Source organism: Cryptomeria japonica, unplaced genomic scaffold (genome assembly GCF_030272615.1).
Source record: "Cryptomeria japonica unplaced genomic scaffold, Sugi_1.0 HiC_scaffold_611, whole genome shotgun sequence".
NCBI classification, from domain to species: Eukaryota; Viridiplantae; Streptophyta; class Pinopsida; order Cupressales; family Cupressaceae; genus Cryptomeria; species Cryptomeria japonica.
The window spans coordinates 57,341-77,000 of record NW_026729413.1 but is presented as its reverse complement, the minus strand read 5'-3'; the positions used below and the strand labels follow the sequence as shown (position 1 = coordinate 77,000).

Sequence of the window (19,660 nt, the reverse complement as noted above, 5' to 3'; positions counted from 1 at the left end):
TTTGACAGAGCGAACACTACAAAACACAGACACAGAGATAAACACAAAGACAAACCAATCCACATCATTTTACTGCTAGACCACAACCCAACTAACACAAAAAATGCTAATATTACTAAACGCTCCCGCTCTCATTGAAATAAGTTCTTGGACAATGCCCAATCAATATTGGATATGCCTTGAGTAGAGCAATGTGGTAAGGAACCCATGGCAAGACTTACAAGCACAGTTATATCCCTCGGCCTTGCGAACCCCAATCTATCACTCTTGTCTCCTCCTAGATGGTATCTTCTTCGAGAGGCAGCAATCTACTTTAGCTGCGACTTGATTTCAAACAGCATAAAATCTGAGAACTGCAAATGAAAATCATTAGCGACTAACACACTGACTTGGACAGCAACATTATCTTTCTTCTGCACTGCTTCTTCTCACCCACGGCTCAGACAACGACACAATCCACAGCCCACGTCTCGCTTGTTGCTCTCCTTCCGGATCAGCTCTACTAATTGGCATGCAACTAATCAAAATCTGGCTCCCATTGCAAATATGAGCTCTGTCTAGCAGCGATATCACCTTCAGCAGCTTCAGCGTATCCTGCAATTCGGGCGGCTCCTAAGCAGCTTGTCTTCAAACCAACATTCCTTCAGATTCATCTGCCTCTCCAAGCTCTTCAAGATCGTATACCATTAGCTCTGATACCATGAAAAGAAACATAAACACAGAGGAGAATTAATTTATCTGCCAACACCACCTCAGGGTATCAGAATCACCTATTTCAATGATAGTACCAGTATATTTGGCCAACAGAAACACACATATCAGGCATAACACACTGTAACAACTACATTATCTTTGAAAAGAAATTCCTGTTAGTATGCAATTGCTATCTATAGGCATCAAACAATTGCTAATTACTGATCTCCTATACAGTAGGCTGAACATCACATATCTTTTCATTCTTATCATGAATCACGGAGTGTGATTCGAAATGTCTATAAGAAAAAAATACGTACAATCCAATCCAGAAAATTTCATAAGAATATCACATATCTATTTTATAAACTTATAACGATAGGCATATTTCAAAATTCACCATATCCTAATCCAACATAAAAAGGTTATTGAATCATAATCCATCTATCCATACTTGTCTTGCTTAAACTACACCAGATTTTAAAGTATAAAGTGCTCAATAGGCCTTCAAATCTCATCCCGAATTTCATGCTCACTGAGAAATTACTGTTCATTATGAATTCTGACGGGCTGGTTCTGATTAATATGTACAGATCCAAACATCCGAAAGGATGAAACAAAACTTTAGACCAAGCGAAAAATATAAGCAGATTCAAGTAACATGGCTAATAAAAATAATGCTGATTAAATGGAAATAAAAGACAAAAGTGCTGCCCATTTCTCTATTTTGTGACTGCATCGTACAACTGCTTTGGGAAGTTGGGAACCCGATGAACTGATAAAAAAATGTTTAAATAACAATGCAACTATCCCATAACCTAAAGGAAAGGCTTGCGGGCGCCTAGTAATTACTGCAACCCTGCATATTTTATATTCTACCATTTTTTGAATATCTTGGTAAAGTACTAAAATGCATCCCATCTTCAATCATAAAATTATCAAACGTTTTGTACAATTTGATCAGTTCTAGATTAGATTAGATTGTATATTAAAATAATATACACCCAATCTAATCTAAAAGCAGTTACCACAGTCTAATTTCATGGATTGTAGAATTTTATTAACACTAAAAGATATTTAGATGTTGAATGTGAAAATAATTTGAGTGGTAAGAGACTACTAGGAAATATCATCAGTTTTTGCCTTGGCTTGTAGTAGACTCTAAACTTAGCCCTCCCTGGAATGGCATGTGACGCAGCAGCAAGGACAAAAATCTCCATTCTGCGACTGGATATAACTACGGACAGGAATGTTACTTTGCTGATGCATGGCACGCCGACCCCTACATGTAGTTCGCCATTTTTATCCCTAAGGACAAAACCGTCCTATATAAATGATAAAAATAAACCAAATATAACATTTTGGAGTAAATAAAATGGGCAAGTTTAGAAACCTCATAAAGATGAATGCATCTCCTGCTACAAGCCTTTCGGAGTTAACAAAGACTCTCCACCCAGCTGTCAGCAAATGCCTCCTTTTCTCACCTAGTGTTTTTTTTAATCATACCAAATTAAAATGTGTTAGTAATTAAAAATAAATTTCTTTCCAAAAAAAATCCTTAGCAACGATTAATCATTAAAGCTTATATATTCTTAATTCACTAAATTAAAACACCCAAAAGCTCAATGATATTAATGAGAAATGATATACAGTCTAAAGTAGGACTCCAATATTTTACCATAAAAATTAGAAGCAATGTCTGAACCTACTGGTTTCAGCAGAAAAAAAAAATCATTTTTGTTTGAAGTCATTGCTAAATATCATTAAATTACAAAAATTAAAAAGAAGTAGAATGTTAACGATTATGAGAAAAAAATTTACATAAATTAGCTTAACAGTTTGCCCTAGAACAAGCACCTCAATCACAATCATCTACACAAATATGACTATAAAGTCTAAGTGACAGGTTCAGGTTTACTAATATGGCTCAAATGTAAAAAAACTGGGTTGATTATATAAAAATCATACAATATATAAGCCTAAAAATCGAAATTAGTCCACATAACATTATATATAGATAATAAAAAAATAACTATTAAAAATTAATTAATTCAATACTATTGAAATTTAAATAATGTTATGAGGATAGGAACATGCCGGACCAAGAAAAAACCACACCCAAATCCAGATCCTGGGGTTTATCTGAAAAAATCAATAACTTATCCTACATCATTTTTGCTGAAAACATATGCATCCATCTTTTCATAATAGACTGAAAAATTTAACAGTTCTTCTTAAATTTGAAATCTAGTTTAGTACAAGCTACCAGATAATATGGCAACCAACCCACCACGATAGATGAGCGGGAAACACCAATCACTTCCATGTACATCTTTGGCAACTAATTCTTGAGGTTGTTGACTCTTGTCCTATAAAAAGACAGCCCAGACAATTTTCTTCACATAAAAGAAACAGTATGCTCAATACTATTTAATATAAAAATGTATCAATGATTGAACAATTGTAAACCTGGAAAACTAACACTGCTTGAACAATTGTATACTTGGAAAACTAACAGTGCTTGAACAATTGTATACTTGGAAAACTAACCACAGGTGAAGTCATTCATCAGCCTCTCTCTTGGGAACAGGTGCAAGGCATTCATCAGTGGAGCAGTCATCTTGCTGTGAATGGAACAATATCAGCATAGGTGTTCTATATATTATGTAGATCTAAGAATTTAGGTCTGAGATATAGGGTCATATGGGCCTATACATGCCAGAGAGGCCTTAATATAAGAAGGATTGTAGAGCATACCTATGCCTCGGGAACCAAATTAATATGAGCAAACATTTCATCGGTGTCTTGTTCAACCTGTAAGGAATGTCACAAAAAAGTGAGTGTTGCAGCGGTGAATCTTCCTTTGGCCTTTGTGTTTTTGGGAGGGTAAAGACCCATGGTGGTATATGTTGAGTGGTTGGGAGGGTAAAGACACACATATCAACTATCTACTTTGACATCCTAGGATGGTGTCCACCTACTCTAAAACCTTGTAGGCACTCTCTGATATTAACATATACATAACGTGTGCCTCTCATATAACCCTATGTTGGCTAGGCCCCACCATAATTAGAAGATCCTAACTACTCAAAACACTAGATTCTCCCCTAAAAGGTTGTTGAATCATAGAAGGCCTAGCTTGATAGCCCTATAGTCTCTCATACCTAAAATATCCTTGTGTTGATGATGGTCACATGTGACTACCCTATGGCCCCTACTATGCTCTAGACCTTTGTCCCTAATAATGATACTATTAGGTTTTTCTAAATTATCCTTTGAAGGATGGGGAGGCCTATGGACACATTAGTCCCTTCATCAAGGTTACAAACTTCTCTCATGCCTCTTGTGTCCTCCCATGTACCTCCTTTTCCATAAGAGACTTTTCCATAGCAACCCTAAAGTCATTTGGATTGGCCATGTGTAGGAAAACTGAAATTTTGGGCTTTCCACCCCTAATGAAAAAATTGACAAGTAACTTGTCTTGAATGTAATCTACAAACTACAAGAACTCCAAAAACTAACTCTCATGTTGAGCCACTATGAAACCTTATTATGTAAATGGTGAAACTCATCTATGCATCTCTGTCAAAAATATTTTGAAATAGAACTCACTTTGAAGCACTCCAAAATGGTATCTGGAGAGGGTTTCCAATGTGAGTTGGTGCATTTTATCCTCCCAGTACCACAAGGTGGAATCAAGTCCTCTCAAAAATTGCATTTAAAATTACAAGTTTAGGTTGCTCACATATAGATGCAACCCAAATCATAAGTCCAAGCTAAGTAACCAAGACTTATCCTCAACCCCATTTGTGGATCTTAAAAATGTAGAGGATTGGAGATGAAGCAACTCTCGAATATGATCCTTTGGCTCATGATATGTGCTTGATATAGTCTATACCTCTTATATTTATGCATGATGAGGCTAGGTAATGTCTATTGATCAATATTCTATCTCCTCTGTGTGTATTTCCCAAATTCAAGGCGGACTCCTAATAAGCTCCCAAGATGCAAGTATATGCTCCTCTACTACAAGTGGATCCTCATGGCTTGTAAGATTTAAGGTCCATACTTGGGCTACTCATCTTGGTGAAAACTCTCAAAGTGATATGACCCTTCCTTCCATTTCCTACACCCTATTTTCTAACCCACACCTCATAACCTTTACCTCACTTCCTGTCATTATTACCTTCCATCTACCTTTCATATACCCTATCTTAACCTCCTCCACTTTCCTACATCCTATCCTAAACCTTAACCTCATACACACTTACTTTTACTTCACCTACCTAATGGCACTCCATAATTAGGATATATTTTACATTAGGGCACTCGATCACGCAGGTTTAGGTCATCCCTCTCCTTAATTAGGATATATTTTAAATATGGAAAGTAGTGTTAATATGTTTCAAGCTTACTATATTGTTCATTATTTAAAATGCAGTGTTTAATTAATACATGATTGTAGGATTGTTCAACGGTTTAGGTCTTGTAAGAAATTCTTCTTTTAAATCAATCATATCATATTACAAAAACCTCTCACCATCTCTGCTATTTTCAATTAATCGGATAAATCTATAATAAAATTTGAATCTAAATATTTGAATATGTATAACAATAAATTTTCTGATTATACCCTTCCTTTTTTCTTCAATCGGATCTTGTAATGCCCAATTTAGAGTGAAACAATGATAATTGAAATGGCCACCCTGACAAACACATTCTTGTAGCAATTAAACCGGCACAGGGAACCTATGTCCGCCTCCCTCCTTTGTGTTCATCGCGGGATGTCCAGAACTGAGATGTGGGAAAGGAATGCAATGCATTATGACAAGAAGCTATCTCCTTCAGACATCTGAGCAGTGATTGCAATTAGGAAGTCGAGCCCTGATGTCATGTGAATTAGAATTATTCTTTCTCCCCAGTCGATCGAGCACATAAATGACCTGATCCGATCTCTTTGTACCGCAGTCATCCAATCAGAGCATAAATGACCTATCCCTTTTCATACAAGAAAGAGCACCTGACCTGATCTCTTTGTTTAGTTGAGCGCATCGACAAATCCATCGAATGCATCTTGATTGGGCCATACACTAGTTGTATAGCTAGGATAGCTGGTATTTTGAAATGGCAAGGTGAGACGAAGAGGCAGGATTTTGTAATGGCAGAGGTCGACGAGATGAAGAGGCGGGATTTATGAAATGACTTGGTCTTTTTTTTTTTTTTAAATAATGCCCGACATCGTCGGAATTTTGATGAACGCGGGCACTTTTTCTAAAAAACCATAAATGTCATTGCCAATTCCTTCTCCATCGAAACCAAATGTTGCATTATTGTTGAAATTCCGACGAAATCAGGCATTTTTCAAAAAAAATCAAATTTGATCACAATATACCTTCTCCGTCTGAATTTTAGGCCAAATGTATTAGTGGTAGAAATGAACCCATGAGGTTTGAACCTATGTAGTAGACACTATAGGCAAGAAGCCTCACCATTTCACCAAAGGGTCATCCCTGAAAAACTTTATGGTTTGAACTAGGGATGTAGACTCTACAAGGAAGAAGCCCCACCATTTCTCCAAGCTTATTCCCATGGTAAAGCATGCTCCATTGCTAACACGATGGAGAGTAGCCCATGGGGTTTGAACCTAGGCTGTAGGCACTACAAGCAAGAAGCCCCACCATTTCACCAAAGGGTCATCCCCAAAACTTTATGGTATGAACCGAGGATGTAGGCTCTATAGGCAAGAAGCCCCACCATTTCTCTAAGGTTCTCCCCATGGTAAAGTATGTTTCATTGTTAACACGGTAGAGACGAACCCGTGGGGTTTGAACATAGGTTGTAGGAACTACAAGCAAGAAGCCCCACCATTTCACCAAAGGGTCATCCCCTCAATGTGTCCATACTTGTTATAATAGTAACATTGGATATTTGTTTTTATAAAATCAGCCTCCACCTCTTCCTCTTAGACCACATCCACCTTTATTTCCTATTGAATGATTCTGATTTTTACCACTACCTTGGCGTTGATTGCTTTTGGTGATACTCTTGGCATCTTCATTCTTTGTAATTTTTAATTTGGAAAAAAAATCTTTCTCGTCACTTTCTCTAAAAGAATCTCTCAAATTTTCTTTACAAGACATCAAAGATCCACTAGGTAATCAAACTAAAGGGTAGACAATTTTTTCCTTTCTTTTATGGTTAAAGCAACATAGTTCCACCTTTGGGTAAGAGTCCTCAACACCTTTCTACTCAAAACCTCATTGTTCACAATTTCTCCAACTTTTGCCATCTTATTGACCACATCTTTTACGCTGACACAATATTCATTCACACTTCTAACTTTTTGCATCTTCAAATTCTTGAATTCTCTCTTCAATGTCTATAGCTTGACAACTTTGATTTGAGCACTACCTAGGTAAACTTCTCTTAGAGTCTTCTAGATAGACCTTCAATTGTCTTTGCATTTGCAATTCTTTAAAATAAGCTCTTATCAATAGCTATTTGAATCTTAAACAAGGCTTGAACATTCTTCTTCATGGCTGTTTAATCATTGGTTGTGAGGGTATTCTAATCAATTGACTCTACATAACCTGATTCAACAATCTTGCACAAATCTATCTGTTTAAAAAAATATATCTTTCTTAATGCACCAATAGTCATACTCATTTCCATCAAATTCTCATATGGTCAAGGAGTTAAGAATTCAACATAATAAATTTTTTGACAAAATTCGGACTACTAAATTTTTAACCTAAAAGAAATACGGACTTTGATACCTATTGTAAAATTTAACCAGATCCAATTCCTTCATTATCTAATCAATCATGCATTGTAACAGCAAATAATAAACAATAAATAAAATAAGAAAACTTGGATGTACCAACCGAAACATTCGTGAAAAAGAAGCATTCAACGTAAAACTCAATGACGCAAGTCTCAATATAATTTTATTGAATCTTTAACAAAAAAATAGAGAAGCTGAACACATCCTTCCATCTCAGCAAACAATCGAAGACTAAGAAAAAACAGCAGTTTGCTATCAAAAACAAATCGTAGCTACTAGAGCATGAACATCATGCTTTATTTGCTGGAGTAGAAAAACAAAATTTCTAAGAAAGTTTACTACTCTTGCAAGCTAAATATAGGCTAATCAAAACTATGCTTGCTCTTTGGATTATTCGGCCAGCATTAGTAATGGCAGTTAAACAATGCTATGAACTATTTGAAAATTACGGAACTAAGAGTAGAACTATGAACGGCTCTAAAAATAGATTCGTTTGGCTACAGCATGAAATTCACATGTGATGAGACTCGACGTGAGCATCAGTGGCTGCAAGAGTAGAGATTTCGCTTGTGATTGGTTGTTCTTCACACTCTCTCCTGAACTCCAAATTAGGGCCACCGGGAGTCATTTTCTCAACCTCGTCTCGTTTATATATATAAATCTTACGTACAATGCTGCAAAACTCCCTGATTTAGAAAAAAAAAGAGCTCATAGAAAATAATTACAACATAGCCACGTTATAACAGAATCACCCATTGAGAAGCAAGCTATTTTTTTTTGGGTGGAATATTGGACATTGATACTTACTGCCACGGATCATCTCCTACAAGCATCATATCTCCCTCATCATCTGTGTAGACAACTTGCCAGCCTTTGTTTGGATCCTCCAGTTGTCCTTCAAAATTGAACATCACCTCAAGGTCATGGAAGAGCTCTTTGTATCCTACAAATTTTGTAAGATCCAGAAGTCGCCCAGGATCACTACCCTACTTATGTACCTTCATTGTGATGAAAAATATGGTTCTGAACTGTCAGAATCTTTCCAACAATATATTAAATTTACAAAATTCTAATCTCTGTCGTACAGAAATGTAAATGATTACTACATAGTACAGCTCCTTTTCTGAGCTCTGCATTGTATTTCTTGTAGTGGTCTCCAAGATGATGTTTCTTGCTCACAGCTCATAGCAGATGTATCAGACTTGATCAACCTTGTTGGCTCCAATTGTTGGTCAACCTCGGAGAATTGTGAAAGAAATTCTTTTGGGGTATGAGCAGAAACTTGTAGGTCTTCCTCGTTGACAGAAACTATATTTTTTGATGGATTTGGCTCACTGCTTGAGAAAAAGTCAATCATATGACGACCAGATAATTTGCGATTATTGTCTGCAGGGCCTGAAACGACATCAACTCTCTTATCCTTAGAAGCTTCCCGTGAAGGAAAACCAGGCTGATGCTCTGTTGTTCCCTGTTTATTAGCTTGCATGTTTCTCATTAAATTTATGTCCACACCACCATGTGCCCCTGAAACTTCTGAATGGCATGGCATCATATGCATTTTCCATTTTCCCGATGCTTCCATTCCCAAGTTTGACAAATGTGGGTACCCATTGAAGCCATTCCAATTCATATGTCCACTGGTTTTGGGAGATTGCGCCACTGATGTTAGATATTGTTTCTGATTAGACTCATTCATTTCCTGGAATGGTTTTCTGGAAAGCTTCATTTGTTGTGGATCTTCCACAATACGATTAGTATATGATCCACGAAGTTCTTGCATTTCACTAAAGCCCTGAGAACTGGGAAACGAGTTTCCATATGTGGAGTCATGCCCTTGCAGTGGGATCCAATTTACAGAAACCAATCTTCCTTGAGAGAATACACCTTTTGTTTTGACATCATCTAGTTTTGGCCACCACACAACTGTCCCCGGAACACTGTCAATGTTATTTTCACCCAAAGATCCTCCCGAGCTCATGACTTGTTGACCTTGCAAGACCATTGGATTAAATCTTTGCAACTGTGTAAAATTAACTAATGCCTTATCTGAGACGAAAATCAGACAAAAGAAGAACTTTTGAGAAAAAAAAGCAACAATGTCACTTTAATAACGATTCTTTGGTTATGTGTGATTAAAAGCATATTACTTACCGAGAACTGACAAATCGTGTTCTGGAGACAGTATCTTTGGCCGGGACCTCTTGTTGTTGGCTTTCGGGGCAGAGGATTAATTTCTGACAGGGTCAAGGCAGGTTCTATTTTCCATGGTGAGACCTTCTCTGGTCGTGGAACAGCTGATGTTGCATCCCATTGTACCTGAACTTCACAAAATTAGAAGAGTGATTATAAGCAAGAAGATGCACAGTTCTGTATTGATTATATGATGATGATAATTAAAAATGAAGAAAGACTTTCTTCTGTTCCATAAATACCTTGAGGCATCTCCACTTTGAACCCGGCCACCTCAGGGGATCAGAATCACCTATTTCAATGATAGTACCAGTAAATCTGTCCAACGGAAACACATATCAGGCATACCACACTGTAACAAATACATCATCTTTGAAAGGAAATTCCTGTTACTATGCAATTGCATTTATCTTGTGTGTATAGCCATCAAACAACTGCTAGTTACTGATCTCTAATACAGTACAATGAACATCACATATCTATTTTATAAACTTACAGCGCTGGGCATATTTCAAAATTCACTGTATCCTAATCCAACATAGAACGATTATTGAATGCTTTGCTATCTATTAAATCATAATCCATCCATTTTAAAGTTAAAAGTGATGAATATGAAGACCGTTGCTCCGGGGCTGCTTCTCTCTCAATTCTCATCCTGAATCTCATGCCAACTGAGAAATTACTGTTCATGGCCTCCATACTGTTCGTGGCCTCCATGTATTGGTCATAAGGAATAATGAATTCTGACGGGTTGGTTCTGCATAATATGTACAAATCCATACATCAGAAAGGATGAAACAAAAATTTAAAACAGGCAAATGATATAAGCAGATTCAAGTAACATACTGTTCCTTTAACAATGTAATCTAGAAAATATAGGAAGCTCCTGGGAAAATGAGGAGTGCAGCTGTCCAACACTAAGCATGTCTTATAAGAAAAATACTCATAAAATGGAAATAAGAAACAAATTGGTGCCCATTTCTCTATTTTGTGATAGTACAACATACTACTACTTTGGGAACCCCATAAACTCATAAAATTTTGTATAAACAACCATGCAACTATCTCATAACCTAAAGGACAGGCGGGTGCCTAGTACTTACTGCAACCATGTGTATTTAATATGGATATCTTTGTAAAGTACTAAAATGCATCCCATCCCAAATCATAAATCTATCAGGGCTTTGTAAGTTCGTACAATTTGACAGGTTACCTGGATGCTTCTGGATTAGATTGGTGTATATTTGAATATATATATATATATATATATATATATATAATCTAATCCAAAAGCATCAATTACAGTATAATTTCATGGATATTAAAAGTTACTCAGCGTCCTTTTGATTTTTTCAGAAAAAAAATCGAGTGGTAAGATCCTAGCAGGAAATATCATCAGTTTTCACCTTGGCTTGTAGTAGACACTAAAATTAGTCGTCCTTGAAATGGCATGTGACGCAGCTGCAAGGACAGCAATCTGCATTCTGCAACTGGATATAATTGAGGATGGAATGTTACTTTGCTGACAGATGGCATGCCTGACCCCTACACGTAATTCGCCATTTTCATCCCTGAAGCCAAAAACATCTTATATAAATGACAAGAATACACAAAATATAATATTTTACAAAAGCTCCATACAGATGACTATGGCCAAGCCTAGAAACCTGAGAAAGATGAACGCATCTCCTGCTACAAGCCTTTTGGAGTTAACAAAGACTCTCATCTATGTTTTGCAACCAAACAAAATTAAAATGTTTTAGTAATTAAAACAATTTTCTTTCCAAAAAAACTCCTTAGCATTGATTAATCACTAAAGCTTCTTTCACATATTCTTAATTCACTAAATTAAAACACTCAAAAACTCAATGATATTAATGAGAAATGATTTACAGTCTAAAGCAGGACTCCAATATTTCACTATATAAACTGGAAACAATGTCTGAACCAGCTGGTTTCAGTAGACAAAAAAGAATTGTTTCTGTTGAAGTTGTTGGAAGTGGAGACACTCTGAGAGGGGGGGGTGAATCAGAGTGTAAAAATTTTAACAAGAACTTCTTTTATAAACTTGACAATTTTTGATTCACAATAAGCACAGATGACTGAAAGTTGAAAAGACTGAACAAATGAGACTTAACACCTTCATATAATACTTTTAATGAAGCATGAAATATACAATAGAACCAACTGAAAAACTTGATTTAAACTTTTCAGAAAATAAAATGTTATTGAATCTTTTACAAAAAAATGAAACATCTAAACGAGTATTTCAAAGGTTGCATTACATAAATTCAACAAAACAGAGTATGAAATGAAAAGAGCTAAAGATATGATGTATCAGAGCATAAACCAGTAAGACAAAATGAGACAAGACAATGCACATAACACCATAGTTTTCATGAGTGGAAAACCCTCCTGGGGTAGAAAAACCACTCGGTAAGATCCCTTATATTATTTCAAAGAGCACCAACTTAGTTCACAAGATTTAGAAACCACAAGGTCTCAAGGAGCACCAACCCCTCTTTCTTATCCAATGAAACATTCCAACTCGAGCTACAATCACTGGTAATTTTATGAATGCACTTAATTCTGCAGTCACAAAACCATCAGTGGTTGGAGCGAGTATATTTTATCAGTCTGTACAAATGATTTTCTCTAAAAGATTTTTGCAACAATATTCTTCAAGGCTTTGAATCATAGACATAAAATAATAACATTCTTTTAAAGGAATCAAACACTATCAGAGAGAAAAACTCAATCTCTGAACAAAATAACTTCAACCATTATAGTCTCATGTACTCTGCAACAAAACAGAGTAAAAACTCTCAAAACCCTCAACTATCTAAGATCTCTGATAGTCTTTTTATACACAGCACTTTCTTTTTTCTTTCAACACAATCTTTGTGTTTCCCTTTATTCACACTCCTCTATCTCATTTCCGAATAAACTGTTTTGTATTTAAACTGTTTTATTCCTCAAAAACACAAAACATCTTCCTGAATAACCCTCGTATAGGGTTACCAAAATCTTACAGGAATATGTAAACTAAAACCAAATAACTGATTAACTGTGCAACGGAAAGAGAAAACTGAGAGATAATCTAAAGATGCTTGATTTCCCAATCATGAAAAATAAAAATAAAGCAAGGTCTGTTTCCTTATTTCCATTTTGCATAACTGAAAAACCTGATTCGAAAAATCTGAATCTTTTAAACATATGAACAAGAATAATACCTGTGAAATGCAACCTCATTGATAACTGAAAACAAACTAACCAGAAATCCATTAAGCTCACTGTTAAGTCCACTTTTGCATCATTCTTTTCAACCGAACAAACTAACTCGAGCTCCTTAGCTACAGCGGCGGCTGCATCTCTCATGGCATTTTAGGGTTTGAGACGGACTTCAAACTTGTTCAAAAAATGAAACACAAAAACGATGCTTCCAAAGAAAACTTTTAATCTGTCAGTCACAAAGTGTATTCTGAAGAATATGCTATTAGTCCGTAGACAAATTAAACATAATATAAACCAAAGATGTTGTTCAATAAATGCCAAGTCAGTGATATTCACTGTATTCGTGTCACCAGCCTGGCTCGAGAGAAAGGCGTTTTAAACATATAACACGTCAGCTAAATCAATGTATCCGTGTCACTAGACTGGCCCGTGAGAAAGGCTTTTTAAATATATAACCACATGCTTAATATACTTGCCTCAAAGTATGAAACTTAAACAACACCAACTTCCCCTTTTTTATTTTCTTGTCATCGAGGACAAAAGTATCAAAGAGCAACAAACTCCCCCTTTGTCCTTGATGGCAAAAAAAATTAAAAAAGCAAAAAAACTCAAACCATCGTTGCCATGAAATATGTTGTCAACTGAAAGGACCAAAAAATAATGTAAGGAATTTCACTGTCAACAAATACAACATATACAATCAACACTGAATCTTGTCATATGCAAACCTGTAAGAAAAACAACATCCTCTGAAACTGTAATATGCAATTCTGTAAAAAGAATGAATACTGTCAGAATAATGAACTCCCAAACTGATCTGTATCAAATACCAAAATAAAAATGCCAATGCCACTGTAATGAAATACCAATGCCTGAAATGCCAATGCCACTGTAATGAAATACCAATGCCTGAAATGCCAATGCCACTGTAATGAAATACCAATGCCTGAAATGCCAATGTCACTGTAATATCACTGAAACCACTGTAATATCAACTGAAATACCAAAAATGCCAATGTCACTATAATATCACTGAAACCACTGTAATATCAACTGAAATACCAAAAATACCAATGTCACTGTAATGCCAATGCCAAGTCTGAAATGCCAAAAGGAAATACCAATGTCACTGTGAAAAGAAATACCAATGTCACTATGAAATGAAATACCAATGTCACTGTGAAATGCCAATATGAAATACCAAAGTCACTGTGAAATGCCAATATGAAATACCAATGTCACTGACTGTGAAAAAGAAATACCAATGTCACTGTGAAATGAAATACCAATGTCACTGTGAAATGCCAATATGAAATACCAAAGTCACTGTGAAATGCCAATATGAAATACCAATGTCACTGACTGTGAAATCAATTTCTCCCCCTTTTTTTTTCTTTTTTTTAAAACACAAGGACAAAAAAGAAAGTAAATCAACAGAGCAACACTCCCCCTCAAATCTTGCTTTAGGTGGAGATAAGAGCAGATTGAGAAAGCACTCCCAATCTATCCCTTAACCGTTCAAAGACTTCTTTAGACAAAGCTTTTGTAAAAATATCCGCTACTTGTGCCTGAGAAGGTACATATATAACTTGAAATTCATTAGCCAACACTTGTTCTTGTAGAAATAGCAATTTAATAGCAACATGTTTAGTGCGAGAGTGCATCACAGGATTCTTTGAAAGACTGATGGCACTAGTGTTATCACAGAAGATGGAGATGGGTTTGTCAACTATAATACCCATATCAGCAAGTTGATGAGACATCCAGATTAATTGAGTACAACAAGTTGTTGCTGCAATATATTCAGATTCTGCAGTTGATAAAGTGACACATTCTTGCTTTTTGCTGTGCCAGGCAACAAGGCGATCTCCTAAGAAGAAAGCTGCACCACTGGTGCTTTTTCTATCATCTATACAGCTAGCCCAGTCAGCATCCGTAAAACCAACAAGAGTAAAATCATTATTTCGTGAATACCACAAGCCAAAGTCTAAAGTACCTTGAATATACTTGAATATCCTTTTTATAGCAATCAAATGAGATTGTTTGGGAGCAGACTGAAAACGTGAAACCAAACAAACTGCATGCATCAAATCAGGCCTAGATGCAGTTAAATACAGTAGGCTGCCAACCATTGATCTATACTCAGATTGATTTACCTCAGGTGAGTCATCTGACTTGGTCAATTTACAACCAGTCTCCATTGGAGTACTAACAGGTTTGCAATCTGTCATATTGAACTTTTTAAGCATCTCTTTAGCATATTTGGTTTGTGAGAGAAAAATGCCTTGTTCAAGCTGCATTACTTGAAGCCCAAGAAAGAAGGTTAATTCACCTAACATGGACATTTCAAATTCAGATTCCATGAGTTTTGAAAACTTTTTGGATACGGCATCATTATGACAGCCAAATATAATGTCATCCACATAGACTTCAACAACCAAAGTATCATTACCTTCAATTTTAACATATAGGTTACTATCAACACCACCTCTAGTATATCCATTTGTTGTAAGATGGGCATCTAACCTGGAGTACCAAGCTCTTGGAGCCTGTTTAAGGCCATAAAGAGCCTTTTTCAACTTGTATACATAATCAGGTTTATCTGCAGAGATAAACCCTTCTGGTTGTTCCATATATACCTCTTCATCAAGATAACCATTAAGGAATGTTGTTTTAACATCCATTTGATACACTTTAAAGTTTTTATAACATGAATATGCCAGAAATATTTGTATTGACTCCAGCCTAGCAACAGGTGCAAATGTTTCACCAAAATCTACACCTTCTTGCTGTGCATAGCCTTTACACACAAAGCGTGCTTTATTCCTAACAACTTTACCAGATTCATCAAGTTTATTTCTAAAAATCCATTTACCCCCTATAACATTTTTATCATCTGGTCTAGGCACAAGTTCCCAGGTTTTATTCTTTTCTATTTGACTGATTTCATCTTGCATAGCATGCAGCCAACAATCATCAACAAGAGCTTCAGAAACAGACTTAGGTTCAGAATCAGTTACCAGACAGTAATGCTCAGCCATTTGAGCTTGTTCACCAGTTTGTGCTCTTCTCCTAGTCAAGATTCCATCATCCATTTCACCAATAATCTGACTTTGAGGATGTCTTTTAGTAATGATTCTAGAAGGTGTATGTAAAGGAATTTCAGTTTTAGGACTTGGTGGAGGACTCTTTTCATTTGAAATTTCTGCTTCAGCGGATTTAGGAACTTGTTCCAGTCTTATTGAAATATCCTCTTCAACATCCTACATACCATCACTTAGAAGAAATTGCTCATCGAATCTTACATTAATAGTTTCAACAATCTTGTTCAATCTATTATTGAAACATCTATAAGCTTTGCTATGAGTAGAGTATCCAAGAAAGATACCCTCATCAGTCTTAGCATCAAAACTACCTAGATTTTCTTCATCTCTTTTTATATAACATTTGCAACCAAAAATTTTGAAGTATTTAATTGATGCAGCTTTACCATACCAAAGTTCATAAGGAGTAAAAGTGGATTTTACCCTGATTTGCACACGATTCAAAATGTAAACTGTTGTGTGAACAGCTTCTTTCCAATATTTGTCAGGTAGATTTGCTTCATTCAACATTGTGCGAGCCATCTCTTTAACTATTCTATTTTTTCTTTCAACCACCCCGTTTTGTTGAGGTGTTCGGGTAGCAGCATATTGTCTTTTAATGCCATGTTTCTCACAATAATCTATAAACTCTTGTGATGTAAACTCACCACCTTTGTCTGATCTTAAACATTTGAGCTTTAAATCAGTTTCACGTTCAACCATTTTCCTGAAAATTTTAAATCTGACAAATGCTTCAGATTTATGTTTGAGAAAAGTAACCCATATCATTCTTGTATAATCATCCACAAAAAGCATGAAGTATTTTTCACCGTTGATGGATTGTGTCCTGGTTGGACCACATAAATCTGTGTGAACAAGTTGTAACGGTCTAGTAGAAGAGTGTTCTTTAGACTTAAAAGTTGTTTTTGTTTGTTTACCTTTAAGACACTCTTTGCACACAGAGTTTTCAGGTTTACTCAAGATAGGTAAGCCTCTAACATTCTGATTCTTGTTGATTTGAACCAGATTATCAAAGTTCACATGTCCCAAACGTTTGTGCCACAACCAATTTTCCTCAACTTGACCCATAAGACACATGCCTTCATTGATTTCATAGTTTGTGGAGTCAAGCAGGTTGTAAACATTGCCAATTGTTCTCAACCCAGCAGCTACAATTTTACCAGACTTAGTTTTTATAGTACAACCATGAGAAGTGAAGGACACATTATAACCACTATCACAAATCTGACTAACACTAAGAAGGTTGTGTTTCAATCCTTCAACAAAATACACATCATGTATTGGAGTATCATCATTCAGTAATAATGTACCCTTACCTCTGACGAAAGCTCTTGAATTATCACCAAATCTTACAAAACCTCCATCAAAGTCTTCAAAATGAATAAATTTATTTTTGTCTCCTGTCATATGATGTGAACAACCACTGTCCAACACCCACAGTGACTTCTTACTTGAAAAGAGTGCAGATTGCACTATCATAGACTGTTCAACACTAGGGACAAACTTTGGTTTCCATAACTTATGAATATTTGCCTTTGATTTGCATTGAGAAGAAGTATGTCCAAAGGTGTTACACTTAATGCACTTCACGGTGTTTGGAAAGCCATAGGTTTGATTGTATCCAATCATAGAAGTTCTATGTTGTAAAAATCTGCAAGTGTTAACCTTATGGCCAAACTTGTTGCAGTAAAAACAGTAACCATGAAAGAATCCAAACCTAAAAGATGTCACTCTGTTATAAGCCTGAAATTGGTTTCTATTTGTAGGTTTAGTAATCTGATTTGCTGATTTAGCACTCTCAAAGCCTACACCTGTCATATTCTTGCATAGTTTTTGTTTGTTTAAAATTCCATTTAAATGCAAGGTACTTTCATACTCCTCAATCTGCTTATGCAAAGAATTAGTTTGTTGTTCCAAAGTATTAACTTTCAATTCACTATCAGCAAGTAAAACTTTTAAATCTTCAACTGTTTGCTTTGAATCTTTCAATTCAATTTGCAAAATTTGAATTTCACTTTCATGAGAAACTACAAGCTTCTTTAGTCTTTTGATTTCCTTAAGAGCACAAAGCAATTCTCCTTCAAGATCAATTTCACCTTGATCTAAGTCATCAGATTTATCTTCTGATATGTTCATTATATCTTTCTTTGAAGAAGTTTCTATTTCAGCCATAAACAAAGTTTCATCACCTTCACAAGGTGAGTCATCTGAATCATTTTCAGAATCTTCTTTTATAAAAAGACTCTTCTTTTTCTGAAATGGATTGAATTTCTTTTTAGGGTTCCATTTTTTCTTTCTAAAACTTTTTCTGATTTTTCTTCTTCACTGTTTTGATCACTCAAGGGACATTTAGTAGCAAAGTGTCCGGCTTTACCGCAATTAAAGCATTTGAAGGGTAGTTTTCCCTTATATTTCTTTTTTAACTTTCTTACTAGCAGGGCTTCTATAGCATTTGAAAGTTCAGACTCATTATCTGGTTCCTCTTTCTTTTCTACCTTAAAAGAAGTTTCTTTAGAATTAGATGAATTACTACCAATTCTCATTTCATAAGCTGTAAGAATGCTTTGAAGGCTGTCAAGAGACATAGTAGAAAAACTTTTCTTTTCTTCTAAAGTGGACACCTTAGTTTCATATTTAGGAAGTAATGTTCTAATAACTTTTCTGACAACATCTTTTTCATCAACATTTTCACCAAGACCCCTTCTAGAATTCACAACTTCATCAATTCTAAGAAAATAGTTTCCAATAGTCTCATCTTCTTTCATTCTCAATGACTCAAACTGGTTCTTGAGTGTGAGAATTTTAGATTCCTTGACCTTTGCATCACCTTGATAAATGGTTTCTAGCTTACTCCATATTTCATTAGCAGATGCACAATGCATAACTTTAACAAACACATCCTTGGTGAGACCACATAACAGAGCATGCTTAGCTCTAGCATTTAATTCATATTGAGTTTTAGCATCAGAATCTGAAGGAATAGATGTAGGAACAACATATTTTGTAGTAACAATGTTCCACGCATTTACATCAACTAAAATCAAGTATGTTTCCATTCTGATCTTCCAGAACACATAATCTGTGCCATCAAAAAGAGGAGCTCTTGATAAAGGTGCACCTTCTTGAGAATGAGCCATAAAAAAACTTCCAAATGACTAGGAACAATCCCTAGGATAGACCTATATGAGGGACCCTATGCTCTGATACCACTTGTTGGAAGTGGAGACACTCTGAGAGGGGGGGGGGGGGGTGAATCAGAGTGTAAAATTTTTAACAAGAACTTCTTTTATAAACTTGACAATTTTTGATTCACAATAAGCATAGATGACTGAAAGTTGAAAAGACTGAACAAATGAGACTCAACACCTTGATATAATACTTTTAACGAAGCATGAAATATACAATAGAACCAACTGAAAAACTTGATTCAAACTTTTCAGAAAATAAAATGTTATTGAATCTTTTACAAAAACATGAAACATCTAAACGAGTATTTCAAAGGTTGCATCACATAAATTCAACAAAACAGAGTACGAAATGAAAAGAGCTAAAGATATGATGTATCAAAGCATAAACCAGTAAGACAAAATGAGACAAGACAATGCACATAACACCATAGTTTTCATGAGTGGAAAACCCTCCTGGGGTAGAAAAA

General features: G+C 35.6%; 1 long non-coding RNA gene across 1 annotated transcript; it reads right to left on the bottom strand.

Moving 5' to 3' along the window:
• Positions 1–1,869: 1,869 nt before the first annotated feature.
• On the bottom strand, positions 1,870–9,121 carry LOC131872446 (uncharacterized). Its single transcript, XR_009370598.1, has 3 exons — positions 8,285–9,121; positions 2,087–2,177; positions 1,870–2,001 (listed from the first exon to the last, which is right to left on the bottom strand). It is a non-coding gene; the product is annotated as an uncharacterized LOC131872446 (long non-coding RNA).
• Positions 9,122–19,660: the final 10,539 nt, after the last annotated feature.